Source organism: Falco rusticolus, chromosome 11 (genome assembly GCF_015220075.1).
Source record: "Falco rusticolus isolate bFalRus1 chromosome 11, bFalRus1.pri, whole genome shotgun sequence".
In the NCBI taxonomy this organism is placed as follows: Eukaryota; Metazoa; Chordata; class Aves; order Falconiformes; family Falconidae; genus Falco; species Falco rusticolus.
Genome location: NC_051197.1, coordinates 20,489,353 through 20,505,633, shown reverse-complemented (window position 1 = coordinate 20,505,633; position 16,281 = coordinate 20,489,353). Strand labels below are relative to the sequence as shown.

General features: G+C 48.3%; 1 long non-coding RNA gene across 1 annotated transcript; it reads right to left on the bottom strand.

Annotated features, from left to right (window-relative positions):
* Window positions 1-333: 333 nt before the first annotated feature.
* LOC119155409 lies at window positions 334-15,993 on the bottom strand. Its single transcript, XR_005106717.1, has 4 exons — window positions 15,756-15,993; window positions 9,879-9,992; window positions 7,377-7,562; window positions 334-488 (listed from the first exon to the last, which is right to left on the bottom strand). It is a non-coding gene; the product is annotated as an uncharacterized LOC119155409 (long non-coding RNA).
* Between the last annotated feature and the right edge of the window lie 288 nt (window positions 15,994-16,281).

Below are 16,281 nucleotides of genomic sequence, written 5' to 3'. Positions count from 1 at the left end.
CATTGTTTAACACAATCCAGGACTGTAGCCTTAGAAATATAACATTAAGCATAGATATTTCCTGTCGATTAGAAGATCTTGCCAACATATTCTGTATGCATGTTTCATTATTTATCTACCATAACATGGGGCTGGGCATGCTGTTAAAATTTTATATTTTTCAACATTTTCTAGTAGAAAATATTCTTTAGATAAAATATTTATTTTATTGGCAAAGGTTTCACTTCACCAGGCTGCTCCACTTCTTTGATGAACTGTGGAAGATAGGTTTTCATTGGCAACATCTGGCAATCTGGCAGACTTACCGGCAGCTGGATTGTAACTAACCCAGTGCTCGGCAGAGAGCTGCCTTTGCACCTTACACGGCGCAGGCTTCCTCGGCGGGGACGGCTACGGCACTGCCTCCTCACCTCCAGATGTGGCGGGAGGTTACGGCACTGCCTCTCTGTCTGCATTGCGTGGGCCACTCATGTTTGGCAACCAGGATCCTTAAGACAAAGGCAGAAAAATAGTTTCAAGCTGTTGCTCACCCACTTTTTAGGTACTATGTGATGTTCAGGAGAATCTTAATAATTTTCATACGAAGTGACTAACACAGTGGCAACCATTGACCTGCCTTCTCGTTTTTAAGATCAAACATTTTAGTTCTTCAGCATTGCAATACAGTTGAAGTTGCTCCCCAGCACGACTGCCCTCAGTGGTGAGAGCTCTTTTGTTGCCTTGCAGCCAAGAAAGAGGCAGTCGGCACCGCATGCCCCAGAGACACACCACCAGCTAGAAGTAATCATCATCCTTAAGGCCATTTTTCTTACCTGTTTAGTCTAGAGACTACTTACCGTCACAGCTTTTACTTTTTTTTTTTTTTCACAACTTTTTACTTTTTTACGATTTGGAGACAAGTTTAGGCCTCGTCACTGAAATCATCATACTCAGTTGTTGAGAAGTATCGTTTCTCAGGCACTGAACATCCGTTACCACACAAATCAGATGGCCTGCAGGTAACAGTCACCCACGTCACTCGAGCAGGTGCAGGACACCGAATTTTCCGAGTTCAGTGAGGGAAGTCGGTGCCTTCTGTTTCTCCCATGGGTGTGCTATATTCTCTCCAGTTATTTTAGGCACAGTGAGCAATGTTGCAGTTGACAAATCTCAAGTAACAGCAGGGAGAGAGTGAATGGACACGACCCTGCGCTGCGGCAGGGCTCCAGCCTGACGAAAGCACAGGGGCTGGGCAGCGCCTCCGCAGCAGCACCTTTCCCTGGGGGCACTGGTTGTGCGGGGGCTGCCCCAGGCCGCTCTGAAGGGCACAACGGCCACTCCTCTTTCCTTTGCTTTGGCTTAGACTTTAATAATAATATTCTGGCCTCTGTGCTGCTGACGAGACCACAGGTCACCCTTTCTGCGACTTCAATGTTAAAACAAAAGCAAGCACTGCAGGATTCCTTATCAAAGTCTTTAAGAATTATGATTTATAAACCGAATCATGTGAAATGCAAGTGAAAAGACTATAAAATAGTCTATTTTCCATAAGGTAAAGCAGGATTGTAAGCACAACTATGTCTTGACATCTGGGCTAGCACTGCAGTGATTTCCCGTGCAGTCACCTGCTTCGCAGCTGTAGGAACTTCCCATTGTAACACATTTGCTGGTTCACCATCACATGCAGAGCAGTCTTTTTAAAAAGCCTCACACTGCACTCCATGGATCTGTTCTTGTTATTGTGCATAGGTAAACCCCTTTCATAAGTTTTATGAGGTGCAAACATATATGGTATTTTATGCTACTAGCCTATTTATTGGATTAGCTTGAGGATTTGGTGCAAAAGCTTAAGATGATATTGAAAACACACATCACTTCTATTGTAGCTAAGGAAATCAGCTTTAGAATTAGAGAGACCTTGTATCTGGCATTATGTATAGCCCTTTAGCTTTTTAGCATGGCTGTTCCTTGTTGCTATAGCAACTGAATTAACCATTTCATTAATATAATGGAATAAAACACATTTATTCATTTTTGCACTCACGGGTAATCCACATTCAGCTTTCAGCATACTCGTCAAGCTGTGTCCCTTTCACCTCAGCCCCAGATATTTCCTCAGCATTGCCAAAGGGGTTTTATTTGTATTTTTCCTTGTTGGAAAGAGGGCGAGCTGTTATTTTTGAAGAACATTATAATTTTTTTTAATTAACTTCATTTCTTTGGCTAGCTTTTGCTTAGCATCCCTTAAGTGGAAAAGCAGACTTCACAGGCAGCATTAGGTGCAGAGAAGTGGTGTTCTTCGCATCAGAAAAGAATACATCACTTAAAATAATGAAACCTTATGCCTGTGATCAGCTTGTAGGCTAAACTTGGCATGATGTGTTCTACTGTAAATACTAACAGTACTCAGCTATGTACGCTGCCTAAACAGTCATGCTGCTGAACTGTGCTGTTAAAAGCAGATGGAGTGTTACACTTTTTGTTTACCTTGGTTTTAATGTTTCCCGAGCCATGCCCACATGTCATAATCGTTATTGAAATAATAGCTTAATTAAAATAATACATCTACCTATCAGCAGAAGGAAGCAGGACTACTCCGGGTGTGTGGCACGGGCAGGGGCAGGGGCAGCCCTGTTTGCACTGCTTTTCTCATGGGCTGCCATTGCTGGTGCTGCCCTTGCACTTGCTTGCTCCCTAGGACAGTGCGGCACCAGCCCTGCAGAGGACCGGGATGAGCAGGGCTTGGCTGAGATGTGCACAACACCCAGCGCTCCCCTTGGCAGTCTTGGGGTTTGGCCAGCAGTAGCCAGAACAGGCCCCATGGTCAGTGGGAAAAGCTCTTCATAACATACTGGTGGCAGGTAGCTGCAGAGGCTACGGTGTCAGGTAGGGTACAGTCAGGAACCGGAGACCCTCTCAGCTCTAACTTGCTGCCTGCCAGTGACAGAGGGGCCACGGTGCCCAGGTAGGTGCCAGTGAACCCCCAAGACTGGGTTTGCTGGTTTTAGTCTTTCTTTGCGCCAGCAGTGTGACAGTGAGTACTACACAGGCTCTTAGCTAGTATTTACCTGACTGCCCTTCCAAAGCAGCGACCAGTGCAAAGTCACAGGCCAAACCTGAGCCCGTGAAATTCATCATTATTAGCAATTCTATATCTGAAGTCATTACAAATGAAGTAGCATACCTGACATGGGGGGGATGGGTGTTTCTTTTTTCTAATGTAACTCTAAAGTTAGTGACGTGAAACTGAAGTTTTACTCAAAACAGAGCAGATGTGTAAACGATTTTGAGAAATTAGTTAATTAACTTTGAAGGTATAAACACTTTCATTAAAAAGACAAGGCACAGAAGTAACAGCACAATAGCATATTACCTGCTATAAGACTGCTCATTCACTGCTGTTTGAGCGAATGTATAAATCATATAATCTACAAGGGCTAGTACAGTCTATATCATTCACGCGTGCTGCCTTCCCTACCTGAATTAAATTTTAAGTGCTTCCTCCTAGGCAATTCATTGTGTAAGAAATACCCAAAGACCCAGAAGGAGAAAGTTATGTAGCTGGCAAGGTGAAAGACGGCAACTGGCCCTGGACACAAAAGCCTAAGCACAAAGGCTCTGTGCGCATTGCAGATAGTGCTGGTGCCATATTCTCCTCCCGCCTTTGTTTCTCTTTGCATACGGAAAGCATCCTCCCAGCTGCCTGGTAACACAGAACTAAGTTAATTTTATCATTACATATCATGGTGTTGTAGGTGAAGAGTTTGGACTAGTAAATGTAACGGTTAACGTTAAGTTTTTTGGATTGGGGGTTTAGTTTTGGGCAACTTGTCGTGCAGTGTAAGTTTAGCCAGAAGACTATGTCCTGTAATGATTAACAGAGCTTGTGGCTTCCAACAGCATTGCATCTGAACACCCTGTCTCCCACACAGAGGTTGATATTGGTACAATAATTAATATATGTTACTTTATTTTTTTTTTCTTAACAACTCTTTTTTATATATCCTTTAGTAGAACTTGGCACACATTAAAAATGGCAGCTGGGTACTTTAGACATCCAGCAAATAAGACAGGAGTGACTGGGGGGTGGGCATAGCTGCAACTCATTGGGACTCCTCTTGTCTGACCATGGGGAAAAATAACTGTTTGAAATAACCGTGTTTCCAGCGAAGCCGGGGCCCGGCCTTGCCTTCCTTCCCTCTCCCAGGGTGCCGAGCCCGCTGGCCCCTGCCCTGGCCAGGCCTTGGCGCTGGGGCTGAGGAAGTAGCACCCGGGCTCCGGGGCCCTGGCATGGCCTCGGCCACGGCCGCTGCGCGTACCGCGGCGAGGAAGCAAGCCCCTGTCCTCTGCTAACCTCCCCGGCGCTCCGGAGAGCGAAGGCTGAAAACTTGCATCCCTCTCTCCTGAGGGCTACGCTAAGGTTGATCGACAGCTGAGCAGTCAGCCGTGCCTACACCCGCCGGGCACTGTCCAGCGCCTGGCACTGAGCTGGCACCATCCAGCTGACGGTGGCGGCTCCTCAGCCGAGCGCCCCGGCGGGTTTGCGAGGGCGGTTGGAGACGGCCCGTCCGCGGGAACGAGCCCGGCGCCTGGGGCACAGGCCGGCCCCGCACGGCGGGCTTCGGGCACGGGCCCCACCGAGCAGACTCGGGCACAAGCCCGCGCCCGGCCCAGCCGCGGGGCCGCCGGCAGCAGCAGGGCCCCGGGCCTCGGGCTTTTGGCCGCCGGGAGAGCGGCGGCGGGAGGCGGGCGGGGCCGGGGCGGGCCGTGCTCCGGCGCGGCGCCAGCGCCCCGTTCCCGCGGCAGGGGGCAGCCTTCCCCCGGGCCCGCCGCGCCGCCCCGGCCCGCTGCGGCAGCGGCAGCGCCCGGAGCCGCCGCAGAGCCGGCTGCTCCCACAGCCCGCGGCCGTGCCGGGGGCCGGGCGCTGGTGCGGCTGCGGACACCCCCGCTGGGTCACGCACAGGCCAGGGCAGCCCGCAGCTGGGGGAGCCCCCGGGGATGCAGCCCACCTGCTGTCGAGTCACCAAGTTCACAGGGACAGACTTATTTTTTTTTCCCCTTGGATGCCTGCCTTCATCCCGGTTACCCGTAATACGGATTTGAGGTTTTACATCGCTTAGCGCCGGTCACGTCCCCGCGGTACCTGTGGCCGGGCGGGGTTCGGCGCCTCCCGCCCGCAGGGCCGCACGGTGCCGGGTGCCGCGGGCTCGGGCGCTGCGGCTGCGGGTGGCCCCGGCCCCGGCCCGGCCCGGCCCGGCGGGGGGCTCCTGCCGGGGGTCCCGGCCCCGGCCCGGCCCGGCGGGGGGCTCCTGCCGGGGGTCCCGGCCCCAGCCCGGCCCGGCGGGGGGCTCCTGCCGGGGCTCCGTGCCACCCTAACCGCAGAGCGTGAAAGGAGAAGGGAGAGCACCGCTGTTAGCCCAGCGCTGCTGAATTAGCCAGGTGCGGCTAAAAATAGATTGGGAATGTCTATTATTACAGCCGAAAGAGTGTGACTTCGTATTACTTAAGCTGAAATGGTACTTCGCTGCATGAAATCTTAGGCATACAAGCAGCGCCTCACATGTACTTATCCGCAATACATTGTGTGTGTGTCTATATAAATATGTATACTTTATATATTGCACATTTCATATATAAGTCTAGACAGATGCTAATTATTGCTCGTGGTTAAGTTTCTGTTTCTAAGCAAGACATGAGTCACTGATAAAAAGCTGTCTGTCTCCAAAGCCATCTCCAAACGCTTCCGTCTACAGCAGACATAGCCTAAAGCCGAGCTGGGGATGGGAAACGGTGTTTGAGGTACCAATGGGTGCACCCCCAAAAGCCCCAGCAAGAGCTGTCTGTACTCCGGGGTTTGCTGCAGCCGCGTTACAGGGGTACCAGGAGTGGTGAACGGGGGGGTTCTAGGAGTCCCTGCCCAATGCACAACATTATTTCTCTGCCCTGCAACCACAAAAACTGTAGATCTCCTGCTCTTCCAAGGCCTGGTCTACTCACAAGCACACAGAAAATCTCTGCGTTCAGGTAGCTGCCTTGGGGTAAAACTCATCTGCGCCATGTCCTTACACACCGACACGCACTTTCACTGCCATCGGCACCAACCTGGCTGCGTATTTGGACAAGATCAAGGGAGAGTAAGGTGACATTAAACCAAAATCACACAAGGGCCTTAACTGCACCAGAGGGGAGGTACTATGGTTATTTTCCTACTGCAAGGACACAGCCTCAAAACCTGACCCCCAGGACAACAGGAATCCCTTGGGATTTCTCTGTCACAGGAGACCCAGGCAGATGTGTTACCTCATCGCTCAGCCAGTAAGCTACAGCCTGTGTTACCTGAGTGCTCCTGTCCCGCAGGGTTTCATTACTTTTCAGGAGTTCCATTGTTTTAATTTCAGTGAAAAATATATTGGCTGATAAGTGAGTTCCTCGCTATTGATTCAGAAGCACATTTCTGTAGCACTGCCATATTTTGAGGGGTAAATACAGGCACTTCTCTGCCCTTCATTGCTCTGAAGAGAGTAGCTCCCTGTCTCCTCACCCAGGCAGGACACAGCTCAATGTCACACCTGGAAGCTGGATGGGAAAACAACCGGAATATTGTCTCTGTTTGAAAATGGTTCCTCATCTCTCTGCCTGTCTGCTCCAAGCTGTGAGCAGAGTATGCCAAAGCCCAAACGGGCCCCATGGTCCAGCGTGGTGTGCATGCAAATCCTTCTTCTGGCTGGTGTGCAATAATTACCAGTGATTATTGCACAGTTCAGCTCATGAGTCAGCCTGGCATGCTCACTGCCTCTGAAACATCGCTTCACCCTGCACACCTTTCCTGACCTTGCACATCCTATTTCTTTACAGACGCCAGTGCCTTTTGTCAGCTTTACGCATTCATCACACCACTTGCTCATTACTGCACACCCCAAATCAAAATGAAGGTCACCTCACGCATTTCAAAGCCCTCAGCTGTCTCAGGGCAGCATATCTCAATGACTCCCTCCGTCCTGCTAACCCTCGGCAGGCAGCCATCACCCCCCGAGCCCGTCTCACGGCATGCACTGAGCTGCTCACCCAGCCACTCCACGGTGACGACAGAGAATAAAATTCTCACCACTTAAGGTCCTTAGCGTAGATCCCAGCTTTCTCTGACCTGGCTTTTCCGCAAGGATGCCCATGGCATCAGCCAGCTGATCCTTTAAAACCAGCAGAAAACAGGGAGACAACCCCAACAGCCCATCCATGGGCTGTTTTTCTCCCTCCTCTCCTCGGCCGTTCCGCTCCCACTGGTCCTCCCTCTTGAAGAGCAGCCTGGAGGCATTTAATGTTGCTGGTATGGTGTGAGCAACCTGGCAGTTATTACACTGTACCTTTTGTTTGCATAATTAGTTGTATGTAGTGCTTACCAACAGGCCAAGTTGAGTGGCACGGACTCTGTCTAGATCAAGGCTGGCTGACACTGAAGATTAGCAGGGGAGCGTGATCATTGCTGCAGTGCACTAGGACGTGGCCCAAGGTGGCAGGTGGCTGCAGAGGGGGGATCTAGATGGTGACACCACCCTGAGCAGCCTGTGTCACGTCCTCCATGGTTTCTGCAAGGAGTAAGGATGAATATCACACAGTGAGCCCAGCCTTTGGTTTCTGTCACAGAATACAGCCTGCTCTTAAGCACAAGTCCCTCCTTTGCACTTGAATTGTTCAACACGTGCAAAGGGGACTGCCTTGCTACTGGGAGGGCTTTAACTCATTTGTGACTCATTTCAGAGCCGTGCATACTGCACTGCCATTCAGGGTAGCTTATTAATGCTCTGCAGACAGAGCCCATGCCAACAGTGTGTCCGGGCAAGAGCCCAGTGTCTGCAACCTGCCCTAGCCCAGCTGCTCAGCTGCCAGGGCTGTGCACACCTCTGCCTGCTCTGGCTGCTTGGTAGCACAGCTGAGGCCTTCAGTATTTTTTGTGCTCACTGCCTTCTAGACTGGGCTGGAGTAATCCAGAGTTTGCTGCACATGTGACAGGAGAATAAAAAAACAGCGAAGAAGGTTTCCTTCTTCATTTCACTTAATTGAAAAATATCACTTTGATGCAGTAATAGCATATGCAGAATAAATGTTAACAAGCCAGCAACAAGAGTGGTGAAGCTACTCTGTCACTTCTGCTTTAGCCCTTTGGGTTCAGATGACTGTGTTGTCAAATGTCTTCATTATAGTATTTGCCAACACAGAATCATAGAATCATTAAGGTTGGAAAACACCTTTGAGATCATCAAGTCCAACTATTAACCCAGACTGCCAAGCCCATCACCAAACCATGTCCCTAAGCACCACATCTGCCCATTTTTTAACACTTCCAGGGACGGTGATCCCACCACCTCCCTGGGCAGCCTGTTCCAATGCCTGACCACCCTTTCAGTGAAGGACTTTTTCCTAATATCCAGTATAAACCTCCCCTGGGGCAACTTGAGGCCGTTTCCTCTGCTTACAGAAAGGCTCAAGCACAAGTGCATCGTGGCCTGTCAAGGCCATTGACAGTGCTAACGCCGAGGACTGCAGCAGCCAGGTGGAGAAGACACTGGCTGCGATGGCACAGGGAGAGGATACTCCCAGAGGAAGGGACCAGGACACACACTGACCGTTTGACCACTTCTCCTGGCAGCCAGCTAAAAAAGATGCGGACATTATTTCCCAAACATGGCTGCTATGAATTTGGGAAGTTCTAGTGTTTACAGATGGCTTAATTTGGCAGACACAATCATTATAGGAGTTACTAATCCAATGGGAGTTAAAGGTTGCCAGAAGAAAAGCATGACAATTAGAGCAACACCCCATTCCATGAGTGCTTGTAACTTACTACCATTACAAATGGCATAAGGTGATTCATAAGTATCAGGTGTTTGGTTAATTATACTGCAGTTCAAGCAAGCACTGGCACCAAGGAATAAATGAACAGTGAAAATCACACCTTCCTCTGTCCCTCCCTACCCAGCTCCTTGGCTACACAGCTGGCATGACAGCAGGCTTAATTTCTTTAAATCCATGGGAAGAAAGCAACACATGAAATCTAAGCAGTGGCCAAACAGCACACAGCTGAAGAACCTGCCATGTGAAGACATAATCACAGTGTGCATTTAAAGCTCTTCATTCTTCCACACATTCAAAAAGGGGTATAATCTGTGCCACCAAGGGTGCAGTCACAGGTACAAAGCATAGTTCCCACCAGCTGAGCTGCAAGAAAAACCAAGGAAAGCTGCCCAAACTAACGTGCATTTCCTGGCATTTGGTAACGATGTGCATGTGTACAGTTGCAGACAGCTGATGTGCAGTACCTGCTGTCTTCTAATAACTCCTGGGCGTGTGAAAAGCCCAAGAGGCAGGAGTGCACACACACAAACCAGCCCATTCCTTGTTGTTTACCGTTCTCCAGCTAGTACACCACCCGCCTGTGGTTTTTTTTTTTTTCCAGAGGTGCTGCATCACTGGATATATATTTTGGACCCATTTTGAAAGCCAGCCTCAGAAATCCAGTAGTGTCCCTGTTATAAGGATGTTGTGTTTTCCTTTGACAGCAGCCTGGTGGTTATCTCTTATTCCCTCGCTTAAAATCTCACCTACAAGGTCTGCTGCAGAACCTCCTGCTGCTGCAGGAAAGGCTGATTGCTAGGTCACTTAGGTGGTTGAAAGCTGGGCAAAATACTGCTGCTGGGATGGTGCTGACACGCTGGAAGGAGACATTTTCAGGGGACTGTACCTGCTGGGGCAAACCCCACTTTTGTTGAAGAAGCTTTCTCAAGTCCAAGATAGGGTTTGTTGGCATAAAGAAAAATATAGTGTGTATTTCTCTCATAAGCATCCTGAGAACATCCATTAAGGATGGAGACAAGTCAAATTCAGTTGAGGGCAATGTATCTTACCGTAATGAAGAGCTGGTTCCTCTACAGAGGGAAGTGGTGTCTTCTAGTCTTTCCTGGTGCCCTTCTTCCTCTGTACCAAGAAGCATCACAGTTCACCTTGGGCTCAGCAGTCACCTGAGAAGCGGGAAATTGTATCATTGTCTCTGCACAAATTAATAGTTAATTAGTGATAACAGGAAGAGCTCCAATAATCTATTATGTGCATGAAATACAGCGTTTGGGTGCATCTCCCCAGAAAGTCAGTATCAGTGAACACATATTTTGAACAGACATTGATTCAGGACTTCTCACTCCAACAAAGCACAGTGTAGCAGAAAAAGCTTCATTTCTCTCACTTTTGCTAGAAGATGTTTCCATCAGCCAGAGGGGAAAACAAATCTTAACCACAGACTTCAGCATAATAGCGGCAGTAACAAAACAAGCTCCATTATTAAACTAACTCTTGGTAAGAGCCAGATGATTTCTACTGACAATTTTGCATGCAACTGCTAGATGTAATTTGCAGAGTGAGCGCCAAATTGCCATACTAATTATTTCTGGGCTGATGTTCCCTCTGTGACATAGTGGCATTTGGAGAATGGGGACTAACCAACAAGTGAAGTGCTGAAGTGGGAGATCACTAATAGGGTTTCTGAGGAAGAGAAATACAGCAAATACCAATCTTCCTCTTCATACGCTCACTCTCAATTTGCACTGAGAGAATTTAATACACAGAACTGTTCTATCTAGTTCGTCTGTATTTTTGGCACCCTCCAAGCAAACGATGCCCGCTGGCCCCTGGGCAGAGTGCAGGTACAGCTGAGCAGGGCCACGCACCCAGGCGATGCTGGGAGCCGAGGGGGTGACCCTGGCGAGGCCTCGCCAGCCCTGAGAACCTCCAAGACGAATTTGTGTCCCTTGCTATGCCTCTGACATGTGACGCATGCACACACACTGCGGGACACAGGACACAGCTCGCTCAATTCTCCGATCTGTAATATGCTGGGGGGTGGGGAAGGGCTGGCAAGAAACTCACTTAATCCGAGTCTGTGAGCAGTTCTGTATCTGCTTTTATGCCTGCTCTCTTGCTAGCAGTTTGCTCTGAGTCAGTTTTTCAAATTGGACACTTCTGCACACTGCATAATATGAGATGGAAAAGAAAAGCCTTTCTGGCGAATTATGAGGTTTTTGCTTTCTATTCTTTTTGTCTGTCTTATTTTCCTTTTTTGTTGTTGATGCAGTACTTTATCAAGTTTAAGCAGCATAGTTTCAGTTTAGCACTACAGACGTGTTTAGTGAAAAGCAACAGGAAAAGAAAGGAGTAGGTTTGCTTCAAAGACTTTTAGGTCATATTTTCTTCTGTTAAACAGAGAATTTAATGTGTCAAAGAATTTAAATGTGTTAAAAAGACTAAATACTGAAAGTAGAATAACCATTTAATATTTGATCGGGGGAAAAAAAAGAAGTTACCAAATTGATTTAGATTTTGAATATTGAAAAGCTCATGGGTGACAGTGAGGTTTGGCCAAGGAAACAAAGGGTCCAAAACCAGCAAGTGGCAGTGGCTTGGCTGGAATATAAATGGTGCTTGCTAAAATGTTTGTAATTCTCCATTTGCCTTGTGCATTACTGTAGCAGGAACTTCAGACTGTGAGATGTATTCCCAGTGGGACTACTGGGACAGCCTGGATGGATAATGCTGAGCTGGCATGAAACCACCACTAGATCAGTGCTTCATTGCAACAGCACTACAAGGATAGATTTTAATTTAATTTACACCACTGTAAGACACAGAGATCTAATGGCTGGTTTAAGCATATGGGAGGTCAGAACCAGTGATTTAAATTACATTAGCAAATACAAGCTCATCTGAGGCTGGATCTGCATAGTGTGTGTCCAGCTCTCCCCAGCAGTACCGTACCTCCTGCAGGAACACCCCAGGTCTCCTTCGCAGAGGCTTAGGCCCTCTCTCTTAAATCCCTGTTTGGGTTTATGCCTTTCAGTGCTTTTTGCTATGGGTGGCCCCTCTAGAGAAGCTGTGTGCAACACACTGAGAAAACAATGTGGAAACACAGGACAGTTTTGCTGAAGCCAAGGACTTCAATCTGCTTCCAGGTTACTCTTCTTTTTTTTATTTTGCCCTCTACGTGCCTACGTAAACCCATAACTAACTTAGTCTGTCCCAGATAAAAAGTCTGCTTGTTCAAGGACAGCATGGACACATGCTGTCGGGCATCTTGTTGCAGTTCCGTTCATTGAAGTCTACACCAATTCCCTCCCTTGCCCCCCATAACACACATTGTATGTTCCTCCAGGCACTGCAACCTTGGTGGGTTCCAGGCCACAGCAGCTCGCTGCTCTGCACCTGACCCTCCTTGTGTCACAGGAGGGGCTCTGGGCTCTGCATGTCCTGCCCAGCTTCTGCCTCTCACAGCGGGCTGCCAGCACCAGCAAAGCCCAAAGCTCCCACCTCTGTCCATACATGTGCACAGAGAGCAGCTGGTGACAGACCTGACGCTGTCGGGTCTGTCACAGGGTGCCTCACAAATATTTCCCGGTGTAACTTATAACTGTACTCAGTTTCAACCAGAGATGATTCTTTGAAGCTTATTAAGTCCATTTGCATCATATGCCTACAGAGAGATGCATTACTCACAGCCGCCTGTCACCAGGAGCGGCTGTCCTCCCATCTAAAAAGGAGAAGCCACCACCTCCCAGCAGGGCCGTGGCACGCTGGGACAGCCAGCACCACTTCAGACCCTCTGTGGTGCTACAACTGCTTCAGGGTTGCCTCGGACCAAGATGAACTCATCAGTGGTTTAGCCTGTCCAAGGCTAATCTCATTATAGATAATCTTGTTTACCACATGTACTGGCCATAAAACAAAGTTAGCTGTTAACTCTTGCTCTCCCCACAAGCCAGCCTGCTAGAGATGCAGCCGTAGAGGCTGTGTGGGGTAGCTGAATCCCTGATCCCCACCCTACAACCAGCATCGCATCCTCCAAGGGCAAGGCTGACAGCAGCTTTCCCTGTGAAAACACAGCAGCGGTGTAGCACCAGGCTACACAGCACATCATCTCCATTCCTAACTTTCACATCCTGACATCACATCTCAGCGACAGGCCATCAACACCTTCACTGCCCGTGTGGATTCCTTTTGTGATTAAGTTTAACCCTGCTTGGTTCAGCACAGTCTCATATGAAGGAAGGATGCAAAACTTTTCCCCACTGAGATCTTAAAGTTACACCTCCTAAAATACACCTCCTTCTTTGCCTTCTCCACCCTGTTTTTGTAGACTGATGCAGCAGCGATGTGAGAGGGGACCACCTCACGTTGCTGGCGTCAGTCCTTTCGTGAGATTTACAACTCCCTGCTGGGGTTTCCGTGGACCACACATGCCCATGTAGGGTGCACCGACTTCGAGTTACACAGGCTGCAAATCCTGCCAGAGGCAGGTGCCCGACACAGCTCCAAGAGGCCAGACGTGGGTGCAATCAGTGCCGCGACTGCTCAGCCTCCCCTCAGAAGCAGCAGGACTGCTACTCTGCCTTGTCTTTTCTCTCCTCTCCTGTGCGTACAAATACTCCTGCTCATTTTGGGTTAATCTCAGCTCAACCACTCTGTCATACTGCCAGCCTGTTGCAATACAGGATTGCAGGACATGTTTACTGATCGTAGTTTGTATTTGTATCAATTGGGGAAAAAAAAAAAGTTTCTCCTAAAATCTAGGAAATGTGAGAAAAAAAATACCAAAATTATTGTAATCACAATTTCAGATTTTTCTTTTTGAATCTTATCTATTCAGTTATTTTACTTTCTATCCTAACAGCTCAGCTGTGAGATGCTCAGTTCACTGCATCACCTACTGGAATCATTATGTAATGGAAATGCTGAAATTTTCCTATTCTTTTATGTCACTTGTTAAATCAGTGAGGATGGCTGCCTCTTAGAACCAGCTTATTGAAAATCATTGTTTTGCTACATCAGCGTCTCCATTTATTTTCAGCAGGTTGAGCTCATGATTATTTCTAAACTAAAAGCTGAAAATGAATGTTTAAATTATTTAAGATGACAGTAGTCAATATTAATTTGAAAAAATATTTTAAAATAAACATGCAGAAATGAAATTTTCATTTCCTTTTCTGAAACAAAATTAGCCCAAATAAAACAATTTAAATTAGGTTTTTCATGTCTTTATCCAACGTAAATGCATTAAAAGCCTGTCATTTCTGTGAAACAATTTAGTTTCACCAAAACAACTTTTTTCCTTGCCAAAACCTTTTCCTTGCCCATTCCCTGACTGGCACCAGCCCCAGTCTCCCTGGCAGAGGTGACAGAACAGGTGAGCTAACCAGTGTTTGGGCTGCAAAGGGACAGGAGGACATTTGATGTTTCGCTAAAATCCTCCAGGGACCTTCTAACACACTCGCCACCAGTTTCCTCTTAAAAAAACATCCTTGGACACAATTAAGGGGAAATATGATTAAACAAGAAAAAAGAAAAAAAAATCAGTTCAGGGTATGTCACCGCCAGCACCGTGCAATTGACCTCAGCTCCAGCAGCCACCGAGGCGATGCTGCTGAATGCAGGGCTGCCTGCGCTGCCGCGGGGTCTGCAGCCTGCAAACCCCCTGCCTGAGGGGCCTGGAAGGAAACTGTGCTTTTTGGACATCTCCTCAAATAACAGTAGGTTTAGAGGGAGACTCTGCATCACCTGCCTTTTTTCCCTCCACGGAGGTGCTGTGCCGAGACCTCTCCCTGCAGCAGGCAGCACCCACCGCAGGGACGGCTTCACCCCCTTCCCCAGCACCTTTCGGTGGGGCATGGCCTCGCTGCCAGAACAGCACCCTGCTCGGTTATCGTGGGTGGGGAGCGGAAATAATGGTCCGCTGATTGCTCTTTGAACTGTGGAAATAAATGTTCCCAGGCTACACAAACACCAGCACCCTCACTGCTGCATTGCCACGGACTTGTCTATGTCCTCTGCCAATACCAGCAAGTATTTCATAAATATTCCACAAGACAACCTACTGTCTTCTGCACTGTTTCCACAGACAGCACAGTAAATTAATTTCCATCCGTAATATTTGAAAATACCTTAATTATGAATTTAGCAAGTCTGCTTGCTAATGCAGTTTTCCCTAAATTATTTCATGGTTGAGTGAGAATTCAGTCATTAAAAAGTAGTAATGAACATGTAGAGTGAAAACAAAGCTGAGGCCTTTGGAAGTCTGCCTTGCAGAGCAACAGGAGGAGGGAAAGCTCTTGTCTGTCTGGGACAATGCCTGACCTTAAGCCACAGATTTGGCATTTTGATCATCGCCGATGGAAGAAGTGCTTCCAGCCTGTGTCTCCCTAGCCCTGCTCTGCTGCTGGTCCCCGAGCACTGCACCGGTCTTACAAGCCTCCGCACTGGTGTTTGCTACTGAATTTAACGTCATGCAGGATATTACTACGCACTGCAGCATCAGGAATCAGAAGAACGTGCATAATCCAGAGCACTGAGAAGTGCAACCGAGCAATTTGTGCAGCGGGGCTAATTCCCAGAGCTGGCCAATGGTCACTTGTGCAGTGCCACACGCTGGTGCCACCTCACTAGACCTCCCCTCAGCACAGCAGTCCACCTTCCCCTCCCCACCTCTGGCTGAGTGTTTGGTCCAAGGGTGGCAGCCCCACTCCTTCAGGTATGACCCATCAGCTTTTCTTTGTGTCTCTAGTTGTTTGATTAGCACGATCTTCACACGTATTAGCTAGGTCTCAAGCCGTCCTTCTCAAGCTCTCCCCTCTGCCTGATCAAAGTTACGGACGAGCGCCAAAAGGCACAACAGGAAATCTCACGTATTAGACTGTGGCCTCTGGTTTTGGTGGGCGTGTTACAGGGAAGAAGGTGGTACTCACGCACACAGATCCGTGCCTCAGACCTGCTCATCCTCGTGCTGGTTGCTGCAGTCTTGAACACCTCTCCGAACAGCTGTAAGCAAGACATGTCCAGTGTGCAAGCACAGCTGGAGATCAGATCCGCAGACCAAAGTGCACCCATCCATGGCCTGAAGTCACTCCTTTAATGCACCAGCAGGGGCATAACTAGATCCTCGAGTGTCTCCAGCTCTGGCAAATGCAAACACTGTGGTGCCTTCAGCCCTTGAGCAACGCCTGACATTTAAAGCAGAAATGTGTTAGTTTATATACTGAGCTATTTCTAATTTTTTTTCCAAAATCCTGTCTATAATGCAGCCAAATGGCAAGGGCGATTGGTGGCAGCAATTACCAGGGAAATATTTGTAGCAATTAGTGATGGAAAGTTAGCTGTAAACCCATCCTACAGAACTTGTTGATTGAAATTTAAAGTAGCTTTTGCAAATACTGTTGTTTTCAAAGAGTGGAGACATCATTCTTTATGCTCTGTGTTTTATGCATTTGTATG